The 16332-nt window shown below is 40.0% G+C and overlaps 1 long non-coding RNA gene across 2 annotated transcripts in view; it reads right to left on the reverse strand.

Moving 5' to 3' along the window:
- Window positions 1-275: 275 nt before the first annotated feature.
- Window positions 276-16332, reverse strand: part of LOC111251211 (uncharacterized) — a 45811-nt gene continuing 29754 nt past the window's right edge. The window contains exons 3-7 of one of the 2 annotated variants that reach the window (XR_015328493.1): window positions 9709-9838; window positions 7881-8352; window positions 5780-7588; window positions 3558-3660; window positions 276-1444 (exon numbers count right to left, since the gene is read on the reverse strand). This is a non-coding gene — a long non-coding RNA (uncharacterized LOC111251211). Of the gene's footprint in view, window positions 1445-3557; window positions 3661-4197; window positions 4823-5779; window positions 7589-7880; window positions 8353-9708; window positions 9839-16332 lie in introns of those variants that run through there. The other variant, XR_015328494.1, reaches the window with a different exon arrangement.

Genomic DNA, 16332 nt, shown 5'->3' on the forward strand with positions numbered 1-16332 from the left:
AACCGTATGGCGAGGAAATGGAGAAAAAAAAAATTTATGTGAAAGCGGAGGCATATTTCACAAGCTAGCTGTCAATTTTTATTTGGTATCGGTCTTAGCGGCCCAAACTAATGCATGCACTTTGATTTATATGATCGAGGTGTTCTATTTTGTAACCAATTTTTTGTCTAATTTTGTCTGCCTTCTATACTTTCTACAGTTACCATGCGCAAACAACTTACGAGCGTCACTCATCAAAAAGAACATGATTTTTTTTATATCGGGACGAATTTCACTGTTTATTTGGTTAGTCGTTCCATCTGTGCATCATTACGCTGTTTTGACATTGTCGTTATAACCAAAACTCTTACTCGGTCGGTAACATAAAAACTAATAGATCACGCAGTTAATAAGTACTGCCTCTATCTATTAGAGTCTACTATGGCCGATTTACGTGTCATAAATACGCATGTGGAGAAGAGACGTGTCGAAACGTACCTACTCCTATAACCAGGCTAGTATATATGGCATCTTCCGCATTTTCGTCACTAAAGGAGCCACCGCGTGTTTTATTGCGTGAACAAGATGATAAACAAGTTGTAGTCAGTAGCATTGACTGCCGCAATTAATACACCTTGAAAAATGTGCAATTTGCCAACAAAATGAGAAGACCAAAAATATATTTTTGAGTATGGAAGAGATTTGTATTCTGCATCAGACGATAAACGTTGCACCTACTTGAATCAGCAGCGGCAAACGCTGTTTATTCTCTCACTTGAGTGTACGTTCGAAATTTTATAAGGAATACATCGTACTACGAATTTTATCGTTAATATTCACGGTTACCATGAATTTCTCGAGGTTTACGTAATCATTTGAGGAGCCATGATCTGGGCAAGCTACACCTTCCGGGTATGTCAGTGAAAATTTAACAAAAATGTGATCCTTCGCCTGGAAGCAGCCAGATGCGCGTCGTACGTCGGTGCTAACACAGATACGGTCCGAGTGCAGCGTGCATATGTATGGCAGAGTCCGTACGAAAGCTAATGACCAGCGTCGTCAAGCATGACGTGGTAATGAGATGGTCGCGATGTTCCTTGAGTGCTCAGCTGACAGCGCATGTAGGAATCAAAGAGCCCCGGATGCACGATCTCAGTTTCGACAACTGTCCCTGGTAGAATGTTCTCAGGTTTGCTGATCGTTTGCGAGCATAAAGTGGACATGATTCCGCTTGTGTAGAACGATCAGTAATATGAAGGGCCAGAAGCTGCTTTTGAATGCTGCGCATGCCGAACGCATCTAGGCTATTTCGTGTAGCTGGGCGACATCGAACTGAGTCTCGGAAACCCCGTCGCGGTAAATGAAAATCCACGCGGGCAGCAACTAGTTTTGCTCGTGGAACTTATCCAGACACTCCAGGAACATCTCTTTCACCCCGATCCCCATCTGAGCCGCCTTTGTTCGCCTGGAGTGTAATAGTTTAGTACTGAGCTGGAGTTACATCCATCAATGCAACGACAGACGCCACTAACCGGAGTACCGGTATTACGTAAGAAAGCGGACAAAATGCTCAACGCTTTGTAAGTGCGCTGTAATTAGTACGCATGGGGTTCAATGGCTTGACTTGGCCTTGAAACAAATATCAAGTACGCTTGTTTACGAATAGATTGGAAAGATTGACCGTTTTAATCAGATATATCTCCCCTTATATGTGTATCCACTATCTGGACGAGAGATTTAGCAAATAATGGGAGTCGTGTTGATAGCGTCACGAGACTACAGAAGATTACTATACAAAATGGGGTGGGGATTACAGGCATTTGATAGTATTGTAAAGCCAGTAGTGATTTCACGTCATTGTTACTATTGATTTTGTCCTGCTCAAATGGTCCGAGAATCCCCACAACCATAAATGGCTTCAGGAACGCCACTGGTCTCGCATTGTTAACAACAGATTCTTAACAAACATTCCGTTAAATTCTTTTCACTATTGACGTTCGAATCATTGATGTTCGAGTATGCAAAAATTAGGTGTTTCAGCTTTGCCTTTAATATGGCGATAGTGAGATTAACGAAACGTAACGAAATCAGTGTGACTTCCATGTTCGGTACCCAATGGTTTTTTACATCCTCAAGAATACACTGTGGTATTAACTTTGCCGTAGTTATGGGCCAAGGCGAACCTTCGGAAAAAATTAGTAATGCTGATTGCCTCTATAGCTACAGACCAAAGTCATTCTGGAATTGTTGCATAACCGCGTTAACTTTCTTCTGTTTTTTCCTATTTGATGTTACCTAGAACGGTAATAATCCCGGTAATAGTAATAAGAAGAACCGCGTCTCGAGCTTCCTGGCCCCATTCGCCACTTCATTGTACGGTAGCCTGCGTATTTACTCTCAGAGTGACTCTCCACCTTGATCGGGCTGACATTCAATTTCACTTCGAACTCGGCATTTCTTGTAAGTGTATGAAGACGTCGGAAACGGTTTTTTGGAGCAACTGCAGTCTTTCAGCAGTTTTCAACAACTTCCAATGACAGTGCTGCTCTGGAATCGTTCCTTTTTTCTGGCTTGAACACGCGGCGGGACCGGATACTTCAGTTTGTACTTCGTTGCGAAGTAGCCCGCAATTGTAACATGCCACCGGTCCCAATCGTAGGTTTTTCATTGGCACCTTTTCGAGTGATGTTTTCGATACGATGTTGGCACCTGCCATGTAGATCGCTTACCCGCACCATTAGTGCTCGGACTTCTTTCAGTCCGACATTCAACAAAATTAGGATTTGATATTTGAGCCTATACCCAAAATTTCCTGAGCCAGATCCACCGAGGGACCAGCAGACTGATATGCTGTGGCCGACATGTCGATATTTACTAGAGGCAAACCCCTTTAGAGGTGCCATTAGTGGGTTCCTTTCGATAGCATACATTCTTAATCAAACTTAAGAGGCAACATCCCAAAGTATCGCATAGCAATTTGTGGTGCGGTCATTTCACTAAATCATATTGTCTATTTTCCATGATGTTCAATTTGTTCATCACAAGGATTAATGCTAGATACCACTAGGCGCTGCTGGACGTATCACAATAAAAGATCAGCATATACACAGATGAACATTCATTGCTTAACTACACAGCACACTGAATACAAACATCTTTTACAGGCGAGGATTTCGATTTTCCATAAGTGAAAATCAAAGTCTTGAAAAATAAAAAACACGAATTCGTGATGTTTTTTTGGTAGGTTCTGAAATAAGAGCATCCATGCATAGCATTCATTTTGTCTCGTTCAAGAAATACCTATGCTGTGAAATTAAACTCGTTCTCCTATCGGGCATAACTCCACATACTGGAAAACATTTCAGTCACTTTTTTTTGTGGCAAAGCAATACAGGTCTATTGGATAACGCTTGAAAAGCGTCTTTGTCACATATGGTGCAGATTTCAAATGTAGTGAATGCTATGGAGGTATTGAAATTAACTTGTCAAATTAGTCTAAGTTGATAAACGGACGTTCCGCCACTACGTTTTAGTTATTGGATTTGAGCCCCATAATAATTGTACGCTTGTCTGCTTACCCCTTTTAGTGTAAAAAACCAACGTCCGGCCTGCATGGCATCCTGAGGAAGTTCTGATTCCTCCTACATAGGTTGGATAGGATCTAGTGCATAAGACGATCTCCTGCAAAATGAAAGACGGTAAAATAGAAATGTGTTTTGTTTATGTTTTCTGATAGTATTTATAAGTAGAGAATTAGTGTTTCTGATAATTTATGCTCTTATGAAGCAACGGTTCGCTAGGCTGGACCTATGCATTGAGCATTCGGTTATCTTTTATTCCAGTTGCTCAAAACTGATTTATGTTAAAACTGTTTTGTAATATGCTTTAAACCAATTAACGAATTAAAGTATAATTAGAATAGGAGTCGAAGCCAAAATAGAAATAGGACAACTAAGTAGACCAAATGTTATAATGTCCTCCATTCCTAAAAGGCCAAGCCAATCGTGCGCCTTACGTCCGGCGTTACTACTAAACACTGCTTTACACAACTCCATGAAACGAAGTGTTCGCATACATTTTTACTATGCCGCCAGCGCTAAAACAACTCTAAAAAAATACGTATGTTGAACTTCTGACCATTTTTAAATTGTGCTCTGAAGTTCAAACCAACGTGGCTAACCCTTTGTGAGCTATTTGTAGCTAAATAGTGATTCGTACTTCTTTAGGTACGTATCGTTCATATGTATAAGTCTTCCTCCCGTCAAAAACTGGCTGCAAATTATTTCATCTCCTTTGTAAAGGCTCGACTTATCGCTTCGATGACACGCTGTTTGAAGCACAGCGAGCCTTTGTTGTCAGTAGAACTGGCTTTTCACTGGTGGCGCCCTCGAAAGGGTTCGGCTTGTTTGGGGTTCTGTTGATACTATGCCTGCACAAGCCCGCCACTACCAAACGCTGCAGCAGTCACGCTGACCGTATGAACCGGTTGAGAAAGCAAGCTTATCGCTGTTGAAACAGGGACAAAGGCGGGGACCACAGAGGCAAGGCTAGCGAGCCCCCAAACTGTCTTAGGGGTAATAACGAGAGCACACACATGTTGGATAACTACAGCAGCTCCAGAAACAGCCCCTGTTGCTGCTGTGTCGACCTTGGTATAGACAAACCGACTTGAGGTGCTAGACGAGCCGATAAGCCATGGCGAGAAATCTGAGCCGGTAGTTGAAATGCGGTGCTGCTTATTGTCGTCGTCATCGTTGTTGTTGGAAGGAAGGGTGACCTAGATGGACGAACTGTCGAAGGTTGGAATATTGGAGCGTGTTATGTAGACGATGGGCCTACGGTGGGTTACCTGTCCTATTTGAGTCCGGAGCGCAATTGTGCCTGCCACGCTTCGTTACCAGTAACTACTGAGGAATAGAAGGTTTGTGGAATGTAAATTGTTTATGGTGAACGCTGTGGCGGGAAATTCGCTGAGTGTAGCGGCATCGTTACTGCTGTTGGCCTTGACGCAAAAGTAGGTAAACTTCCAAAGCTACTTTCTATACGTAGCAGTTTTGAATGGAGCGTCGTCACTTCCAGGGTAATTGCCATCGGCTTTCCCAACAGATGTTGGTGGCGTAACTTAGTTGGAAGAAAGACAAACGGGCCTTGCTACAGGTCAGACAGCTTGGGGCCTAGGTAGAGGCATCGCCTGTATCTGTATTTGGCGACATTTGACGATTTATAAGTTCTTGCCGGTGGTAGCTGATCTCAGCAAGGTTTGTGCTGGAAAAAAGTTCAACGAATATGAATTTCTGCCACAAACATTTCTGTCTGTCCCTTAGTTATCCTCGTTGACTTCTGTCTAACAAGCTAGCAGTACGTTCCGCAAGCAAGTATCATCCCGAGTTAGGTCTTTTTGTTCTGAATATCTACCATAACTGAATCTGGAACGTGAGTAAAAAGGTACGATTCAGCACATCTTTTAGTCCATACAGTCGCTAGAATAAAACAATCCTTTTACGACAACTAAGTCCGGCTCAAGTTTTTCAAACTTTTTTTGTTATTATCGAATAAATTTAATTGTGGTAACTACGATGTTCAGTCGTCATGTCTAGATTTAAGGTTTGAACACGGCTTTATTTTGTATTGAAGGACAATATATTATTTTACGTTAATATTTTTTTCACAAAAAAAAAACACACATCTATCACAAGGGTACGACGAGACTAACTTGACATCCAGCATGGAACGCCTAATGCAATAGGAAATGATTAATAAGAAACTCAAATCTAAACCATAAACAATAAATTAGACGCACCCTCGTACTGGAATCGAGGACGTGAGGGCTGGCTTGACACTATTCTCAACAAACGATTTTCGACAAATATTCGCTGAGTCCACTAAACGTGACGGTCCTCCGTGAAGGCTATTGTCGATCTGGGCCTTTAGTCCTTTCACTTCAAGACGATTACGAGGCGAAGCTAGCACCAAGACACCAGACAGGATTGTCAAACGTCACTGTTGTTATAGCGACTTTACTGTAGAAAATGATCGCTTATTTAACATATTTTCGTTCCGGAAATAATTTATAATTCTACTATTATATTAACAAACAGATATTTAAGCATGCTTGCAGGAGATAGATGGACTTGCACTCGTGTGCAAAAAATAGGTTTACAATAAATCTGTTCTAGCGCCGTATAGTGATGATACAGTGGGCGCTTAAGCCTGCTGAATACACCCTATAAGACACACTTAACTGGGGATTGAAAACGAAATCCCAAGTCAAAAGGTGTTTGAGTTCGCAGCGTAGAGTTACGCTGAGATAAAACTATTTGCTAAGGCCAATTGTTTGCAAAATTATTACTAGAAAAATGATGTGATTTAATTGATAGAATCTAGACCAGGCTCATAAATAAAACGTTTTCTACTTAACATATACAATTTTGATGCCATACAACGCTAATTTATATTGAAATGAGTAGCTCAGCGACCTTAGACACAAGCACATGAACAATGTTACTTGTTTGTGAGGTTGTGTACTTTTCTTAAGGCCGCTTTAAGGCACATCTAACACATTCTCAGCAGTCCTCGTTAGTTGTTGTTTGCTTCCGATCTGCATTTGACATGGCCATTCGGAACATCGTTCCTGTTAAATTAGTTTAAGCTGAAGTGCCCCAAAGAGTCGCGGCTAAGCTATGACACTCGAACTCTAGAGTAACCCAAGCAATGGAAATTGTAGTGGCCCTACCAAGAGACCTTTTCTAACCAAACTAAATTATTACGGGCTACGAAATTGCTGAGCTTGAGCCTATTAGGTAACCAATAGGAATAAGCCAAGACGATAAAATAAACCCGTCTTTATTCTCGTTAGTTATCTACTCAGCAAAAATAATAGTCATTCAATGGTAAGTCATCTTCTATACGCTAATGGGTTCGTTTTGTTCAATATAAGCCGTCTCTTAGCTTTGGTAACTCCTAAGAGGTACGACGATGAACTCGGATACAAACTGGGACGATCATATTAAAAACATCAAAAAATCACAATTTGTTGTAGAGTCCTCGACCTTCGATGGTTCGAGTCGGCGACAAGAGTAAATTTTTTCACTTGCCTACATATGACGTTGACCCGAAGTAGACGATCAATCAAGACGTACAGATTAAAGGACGCAGAAAGCGCTGGTGGCCTTGCAAGGATCAAGAAGTCTATGTGAGCTCTCAGTAGAGGTCCTGATCTTAGAATCCTGTCCTTTATGCATTGTGCGGTCTGGTGCTAACATTAGAAATACATCATGGTAAATTAACCAAGCAAATTTGATCTTGTGGCCCGCCTAACCGGCTAGCTTCGCTTAGTGTGTATTAGGTCTGCGCTTCTTAGCTAATTACCGACTCGTTAAAAAGCCGATCATTTGTCAAGAAACTAAGAAACAATTGTCAGTTAAGGTGGAAACCGCACGGCACATGGTCAGATTTCCGCAAGGTCGAGACGGTACCCAATCTTGCTTGGGTGTCAGTACAGTTCCGAGAAACGCGCTGATGTCCCTCATTTCCTTGATGCGTTGGCGCGCTTGTAACGTATCGTGTCTGCTAATGGTTTCGGACGTTTGATCCTTGCATAGTCGCCGTCCTATAAGATTGCATTTTATCAAATGTCACCATCTGGAATCGTTAACTTGTCAGTATAAGAACTGACTACGCATGTACTTGATGATACAAATACCCGCCACAATTCACCAGCAAGCGATGTTTATAAATTATAATGGTACTTATTTTTTATATATGGTGTTTAGTTAAATTTCACTATGGTATTTTTAAAACTAACTTATGACGGTCTTCCTAATTATTAGAAGCTTATTTCAATTACGTTCAACCTTCAGTCATATGTCAAATGGTCATTTGACTTGTGAAATCTGAAATACCTGTTTTACACAACAGATGGTTCTGTACATAAGCCGCTGTGTTCATGCGAGAACCAATAGATTATCATTTTTGTCTTTAAGCAGCAAATTGAAATCGCAGAGCTTCGAGGCCACTGGTTGGTAAAAATCAAACACGGTATCAGACAATGGCCAATGCATGAATTACAGATGTGCCTTGTGCCGTCTTTTTTTCTGCCGGGACGTAACATCACATCGGTGCAAAGCCCAAAATAGCAGCGAAAATTATATGATCGGGGATGGAATGGCGCAAACGTAATGGTTCCTTCAATCCCGCCGCTTCCAGACGTTTCTAGGAGTTTCAAAAGATCTCTCTTCATCTCAAATATCTGCCAGATACGAAGATTCTCCACTTTTCCCTATCTTTAGCAGCGTACGTTACAAAGCTCTCCAGCGCTAAGGAAGCATCGCTAGGCGGAACGCGGCCTCCTTGCGCCGAATTCGTTGCAAATGCCTGGAAGAGAGTTGACCACCCTTAAACAATCATTAGTAAAAGATGTTTTCGAAGCAACAGCCCTCTTGTCATCGTTCTTTCTAGCTCAGTTAAATAAAATACATGCTTGCAGCTTGTTATTCAACGGGTAAAACCGTTCCGGCTTTTAGACATTGAAGGAGTACAATTAAACATACATAATCACATATTATATACATATATATCCATATATCGTAGGCATATAATACTGGAGAAATACAAAGAATATAGTTGCGCTAAACTACGAGAAAGTAAGTGACCTAAGAAGTCTATCATTGCACTATCGGATAAAAAGGCTTCTGCTCGTTATAGTCTCTTTTGTTCAAAAAAATTACATTTGATCTTGAAAAGGCTTTTTTTTTCAGTTTAAAAATCTGTAGTTCGCCTTTCTGAAGTCATTACCGGCTACCGGATAGCCTGAAAAGGCTGATTCACTTCTGTATTACATATGAGTATGTTCTTCTGCAGTGACAAAGACAGTAAACTTTTTATCTGCATGAAGCATATTGAAAAAACAGCTATGCCTTGAAAAAGCGCAAATATACAATGCGTATAAATTTGATTAGTTTAGTAGTAAGATTCTTTGCTTTTAATTTTACAGAATTTACAGAAAAATGGGGTAATCTTTAGAAAAAACATTCTCACGACCAGATCGCAACATATATTGCACCTTAATTTATGGCTTGAGCACGACCAGTAGCATATAACCATCGAGTCTATTGAGGCAGTGCTTTGAATATGATAACACAAATTATCTTCACCTTTAGAAATCGGTGGAATAACATGGGACTCGTACGAACTTCGTCAAAGAAGAACGAGCTTCAAAGAAGAAGTATTCGGAATGTTAAAAAACAGATACGACGCTCCTATCCTTCAACCGCTTATCGACAGAGTTCAAATTTAGCCGATATCTATTTACAAACAGCAGCTAATATGTCAGAGTGGGCTTTAATGTTCACACAAAACCAGGGCACTATGTCAAACCTCATCCCGCATTGACTGGGTCATAATTTACGAACTAATTAATGGCTCGCTTATTTTTATTTTTTCAAACTTCAACTCAAAGTAAAACTTGCAAGGCTAGCCATCAGCATCTATATAGTTAAATGTATCTGAATAAAAAACCCAACCTGGATCAACTATAAGTAGCAAAGACAATTGTATGTTCTCTGAATTATTCTATTTAGTATAATTTTCATTTTATCATTGAGTTTGTTATTTTAGCATTTGTCTCCATAGTTAGATAATTTAAGCAAATGAGCTGTGGAACGGTGCTTGATACAGAACTGCATTTGAGAACTCTACCGTATCGCATAACGTTGATATATTTACACTCACCATACAATCGAATACGGCCATTTCAACATTGACCCACTGTCGAGTTTGATCGAAGATGTCTCCGAACTCGAACAAGTATCTGCATGGAGTTTTTTTCCTTATGGCTTCCTCTGCTTTCTAATAATAGGACCTGTAACGACACCGTTACGAACGAGGCGTTTTTAAACTGCTGTGACGAGAAATCATTAGGACACATAATGCACAAAGTGTACGAACATTCGACCTATACGTCCAATTCAAATGTCCTATTTTCCTCTACGAGACGTTTATAACGAGACGTAGATAGCTAGTGTTCTTTTATGTTTCGTGACTGATTCTGTTTCGTGCTGGGAGCTAGCCACCCAGCGGTCGATCTGATGGAATGCCTAACGGCGATACCAGACATAAGATGAAGGTAGATTATTTCATTGGTGTTCGTGTTTTGGTGACTATACTTTATACCCGTAAACAAAATAAGATGAAAAAAGCGATCTCGAAGAGAAAACGCTAAGTGTGTCGGATTATTGGAGAGTGCAGTTGACAATGTGGCTCGAAAGGTGAAGGGTGAAGAGGTACCTCTGGCATCAAGGTAACAGGACAACGGCACATAATGGAGCGAGAAGATAGGAATACCCTAATCGAGCAATAAAAAGACCGATCCGTAACGATTGCTCAACCGCTTAGAGGTGGCGGAACGCAAAGTCACTGAGTCTATAAGGACCCTCCGACGTCGTATCGAAGCAGGCAACCAAGGAGCCTCCGCTGAACTCTTCACACAAGCATAGACGTCTCAAATGAGTAAAGCAATCCAACAGTTCGGCACTTTAAAAGGATCCGATTTTCAACTAAATCGCATTCTGAGCAACGTTAAACACGGCTATATTTGTTCCGGAATCCAGCGGGACTGACATTCGAGGAAAATAGTAGTCCGAGCTGTAATTACTATCCACAATGTAGAAGCCTCACATTTGATCAACCTGGTTATGGAGAAACGACAATACAGCGAGCTAGCCCAGAAAATACTGTCTCAGGTTCAATAATGATTTCCGGCCGGAAACTGTTTTGATGCATGGCAGGTCATGACAAAGTGTTACTGGAATGTTTACCGCTAATGCTTTGGAAATACACCCGACCTGATTCCAATCGAAAACTCGTGGCTATATGTCAAAAGACAAGCCGAGATCAAACAGGAGATTACCTATTAGTAGAACCCGGCACGTGGATTTAACGGAAGATGATGCTAGAGTTCACTTACATAGCACTTTGTTTCGAACAATACTGACAGATAAGCACCTCGAGCGCTGTTTCGTACAAATGATACGCACGTACAACGCACGATGAATAGATAAGCGCCACTCCATAAGGCATGACGGAAGAACTAAATTGCGCGTTTTTTTCCTAGTTATAAGCTGCAAGTTCGAAACAAAGCATCGTTGATGGGATGTATTAGTAATAACAATAACAACTGTTAAACTTTGTATCACTAAACATCACGACAGAACAGCACACATTCTTAATAAAACTATTGCATCGCCGAAATGTAACGGGCTTTTTTTTTTAACATACACTCCTATGTGTTGATCATTTTGGATTGGACCGATGCCAGCACGTGAAGATACCGGAACTGAAACGGCGCCCGTGAGTACACTACCAGAAAAACGCCTTTAGAGAAAAATAACATTGACAAAATTCAACTTTTTGCTACACGAATAAGTGAATAGGTTGAAGGTCAGTTTATAACTTACTTACCCATTTCGCTTAGGTTGCTGACACTCAGTTGGGCATACAGGCTTGGCCAATATCTTAGTAAGGGTTACTAATTAAGATAAGTTAAATTGCGTAGAAGCAAGCTCGGAGGTTGGCAGGCAATTTGTCTCTTCTACAGCTTAAAAATCAGTACATAGAAAAAAGATGTTCGACCAGTTTCAAAATGCAACGAGCCCCGCATTCAGATGGTGATCTCTGGCACAGTAGTGATTCGGAGCCATGTACATGAATCTATTCTTTAACTTTATGCACAGCTCACCCGCAGGTCTTCTGGCTACAAGCAGAGCCTGAATATTATTCCGTTGTTATTTTAGAGTATTGTTTTTCGTACTTGTTTCGTTTTGCCTTTCTTGTTGCATATACATGTACAGTATGTTGGTGTACACTCGGGTACGAATGCTTTACGATAGTACAGAAAATCACTTATCCTATTCGAAATCGTCATTACAGCTGATTTAAAGTAATAATAATAATAATAATTTCGACAAATGTCGTAGCTAATTGTCACATAGAGATCTATTTATTAGCCGACATAGCGGGAACGATGTTACGCAACGATGAGATCGTGCAAACTTTCCACTTGTGTGCGCGCATTTCTACGTCGCCAAGCGCATAAGAGCCAAACGCTTAATTCAGATAAAGTCAGAAAAAAATCCGACATTATAATTACTATCCTGAAATATGAATACTAATCTCGGTGTGATTTTATGTTTCTTCTGTACGTCCGGTAGCAGTAGACGTCGCTTCTGACGGCTGACTCCCAGCATAAAACGAAGTATATAATAACCCAGTATCGAAAATGTTCGCTGCACGATCACGATCCATACGCTACTCGTATGATTTCCATGTTAAATTTAGCTAGTAAGGTTCTTGTAGAGACGTTTGAAGAAGTAAATTTTTTTCGTTATAAAATGGCTATTATGCTAAAGACAAATATTAATCTAAGGGTAAATTGAATTTTAAGTATTTTAGCTTTATAGTCTGAATATTGTTCCGACAGTAAAATGTATTTCCAGTAGGACTAAAATCACAGCCGTAATTAAGGTAGCGAAGTTCTTCGACACCTAACATGCGAACATTGTTGAAGCAATCTTAAAAGAAGCAACGAAGTGAGACATGTGCAGAATTCGAACCCTTTCTGTGCTTCTAAAATGGTAAAATCCTCAAGTGTAGTTTATAATAAAAGTATACGGCCTCCTGTTTCAAGTGCATTGCTAGAGCTATATGCCATTTTAGATCATGTGTGGTATAATTTTTTAATTTCAGTCAAAAGTCCTCTACTAGGACTGCCCAAAAAGCTTGTTTGTTTACGAATTCTTTCTCAAATTTTACGTCAAACTCCGGTTATATGGATTCAAGTAGAAGACAACATGAAGATGCAATATGATGTATTGATAGGCTTTATGAAACCCAACGAGTGACAACAACGGTATGTGCGTCAATTTCATCAAGTACTTATTATCAATAACACTGTTTATAGCAACTTCTATTTTCCATTTTACCATTTGCGTTACTATAACGCAAGGCAGTATCATATGTATGAAGCGATTACTTAGGACGTGTATTTCCGCTGCTATCGTAGCTAGCTACTGAGCGAATGGTATAACGCTAACTAAATCTCAATCTGAGATATATACCAGTACCCTAATATTAATATACGTCTGCTAAATGGTTCTTTTGTGCTTGGCTGACTCTTTGGTCTTTTTACATCCGCCATCACTGTGCCTCAAAGGATATGGCGTCCTTAGGAGGAAGTTCCATGTTGTCCACACAGGCTAGTACGATGTTTAAAAAGAACAACAAACGGTAAATGGCAACATTCTAGCTTACCTCGAAGTGTATGACATACTTCGCCTCAATGGAGGGGGATATCAGTGTTTAGTTGCATTTTCATCGTATAGTCGTTTAAGATGTTTAACAAGTGACGCAGGCCTACGAAAGACGTTTCTTTTTGATTGAGTTATATAAGAATGTATAGTGCATTGAAGAGGATGTCAACGTTTCTTTGCAAACGTTTTGTTCGCTAGTTAAAAGCGAGTATTGTAGCACGGCACTTAAGCTTGTCTCGGTCACCGTCTAACCCTTGTTTCCGTAATTGGTTCAGCTTAGAATCTCTCTAGTGATTACAGTGCACGCGTATGTAGTGTATGGTGTTCAACTTGCTGACAGCCGTCCTCGTAATCGAGTCTTCTACATCAATCGTCCCGGATGTTAACGGAAACACTAGTCAAGATCTACGTGTCAACATGGGTATCAAGTGCTACCCTATGACGTTTTGCCATTCACAACTGAAGCATGGCCGAGCTCGAACGGTCGTGGGCTGATGCGGAACCGATGTTCATCTATGAAAAATGTACCTTATATCCGATTAGTTCACCACTATCAGGATACATGACGTACATATACTAAAAACCAATCGTACCTTTTAATGCGTCACTCATTTACATTAAAAGTCACTACCGTGTGAACGATTCTTTTTTTCTTCTTCTAAAAACAAATAGTACATAAGCACCACAAGTAGAAAAAATGTCTGGGGGCAATGAGCCATCCAAGTTGGGGTGAAATGAATAAGCTCATGGCATAGTAAAGGACTATAACTCTGCCTGCAATATGTCCGGATTACGTTCGTGTGCTACCAGCGCTCTATATCATATACAAACTGTATAGCACAGTAGGAGCTCAATACAAGTGCTGAAATCAGCGGGTAATCCACGTAAGCGAAGGCGTGTGGATGTTTTAGACGCGAAGTTGGTGTGCCGGTGCTCTCGACGGTTACTTCGTTCCGATTAACAGCGGAAATGTTCTTCAACGTACACTTTTGTTAACTCAGTCACGTTACAGTTTTATTAACTGTAATTCGTTACGAAACTGTGTGTAAGCGATATTTTGATTCTTTTTCATATGAATGGTATAGAAAAAAACGCATACGTTTTCCAACAGACGATGAAAAATACACGCTATTATAGAGTCATCCTGTTCTCTATCATAATTTCTAATACTTAAAGGGTATATATTATATATAATTAAGGAAACGCCTAACGGAAGAAGTACAGCACATGGCAATTTTTGGTAGTTTTGGCAAAAGCAGCGAGTTACGAACGGACTACTTGTAGCTTACTTCAATTTAATAGTAACGTATAAAAACACGATACAAAAAACGAAATGTTAACCTCTTCATTGTGTCATTTGCGTATCTATTATAAAAACAAGTGATTAGAGTGCACATCAAGCACTGGCGGTGAGAAACTTGTGGAAACGTTAAGCGACAAGAAAATCAACGGAAGTTTATCAATGAAGTTGATCATTGTTAGTTATATACAGTGTGCATGAAAGAAAGGCTGTCCGATAGTCGACGGCTTAAGCGCGCAGGTTGTGATGGAATGATCTGTCATTTTTGTTCACATCATCGAAACCACCCGTTAGCACGAGCTTTTTATCGTTTAAGTTGGAGCATGGTGGCAATCATTAGGCCTGCCCTAGCTGGCCTAGAACCAAGGATAGGCACCGATAATTTCTCCCATTCGTGGCTCTGTTTTAATTACGCCATCTTCTAAATGTCTGAATAAATTATCTAGCTCGTTTGTGCGTCTATTCGTTGTATTACGCTTTATCACTGCGTCAATTTTCGATCCGGTAGTCATGCGATAGGAAAACTCTTACGTAAAGAATTATAATCTAAATATCTACTGACAGAAGGGAAATTTGGTGCCAGTTTAAAAAATGTCACTTAACAAGGTTTGACAGTTTTTACTTTATATTTATTGAAGTAGTAAGTGAAGGAAATAAGAGTAAGTAAATAGTACATTTTTTTGCCTTCACTACAAGGACTCTGAAACTGTGAAGTGACCTTTTCGAAATGTTTGTTCCGCCCTGCATAATCGAAGCTATAGATCTATTTCATTCTTTCTAGAAAAGCAGCTAGCTAACATTTTCATAGCGAAGGTATACTTTTTTTTACCTGTAGCATTGTCAGTCACTCATATACCCTTAATAGAACAACACTGACATATCTTCCATAAAAATATGTTCCTTAATTGTGTGTCTCCGATCGTCGTCTTGTTCATTTGTTTTTCAAGTGGCCTCCAGTCGAAACTAGCTTTCAGAAACCGCCTATAAATGTTTTACCTGAAAGTTAGATTGCAACAGATTATCACGGACGACCATCATTCGTACTCTGAAGAAACTGTTGGAAAAAACTTCAGAAACATCATACATTTTTAGCCTTTTTTTTTGTCGTGAAAGACGGCTGGGAAATGTGCATCAAAAAACGCACATATAATATAGCATGATTTCGATATATAAATAGGATATTTAAACACATATATGGGCTTCGGCACGTGCATAAGTGCTCATCGACAGATTTTGTTTGGCAAACCATTAGCCCGTCACTCATCAATCTAAACATTGGAATATAATCTTTTTTTCATTATGTCATTTGGTAAGGATTGAATGGTAATTAAAAGTTGCGCATGATCGAAGATTATCTAAGTAAGCTTAAAGCACTAATACCATATAACAATATATGCGATATTAGTTTTTTCCACCCAAATAACGCTTGCTTAGGTGTTAGTAATTGTTAAGACCTACCACAACGTGTAATACTGGCTCTAAATAGCGTAGTCTTATGATTTTCTACATTTTTTTTTACGATTTCAATAACAATTTCTGTATCCACAGAGCGCACTTTGGACCTATTATGTCGTTGTTGAGTAAATTTTAAAGCATCCCAATGCGGACCTTGGGTACACGGATCCGCTTATCACTACGTAAGTGACTGTATAACATCAGCAGACACGCAGCATGGCTATTCCAGTCAAATATGGCAAGGAAACATTGTGAATGTTGAGCTGCGTCACATGACTCTGCGCTCTCGGGTTT

This window comes from Varroa destructor, unplaced genomic scaffold, assembly GCF_002443255.2.
Source record: "Varroa destructor unplaced genomic scaffold, Vdes_3.0 BEIS01000005.1, whole genome shotgun sequence".
Classification (NCBI taxonomy): Eukaryota; Metazoa; Arthropoda; class Arachnida; order Mesostigmata; family Varroidae; genus Varroa; species Varroa destructor.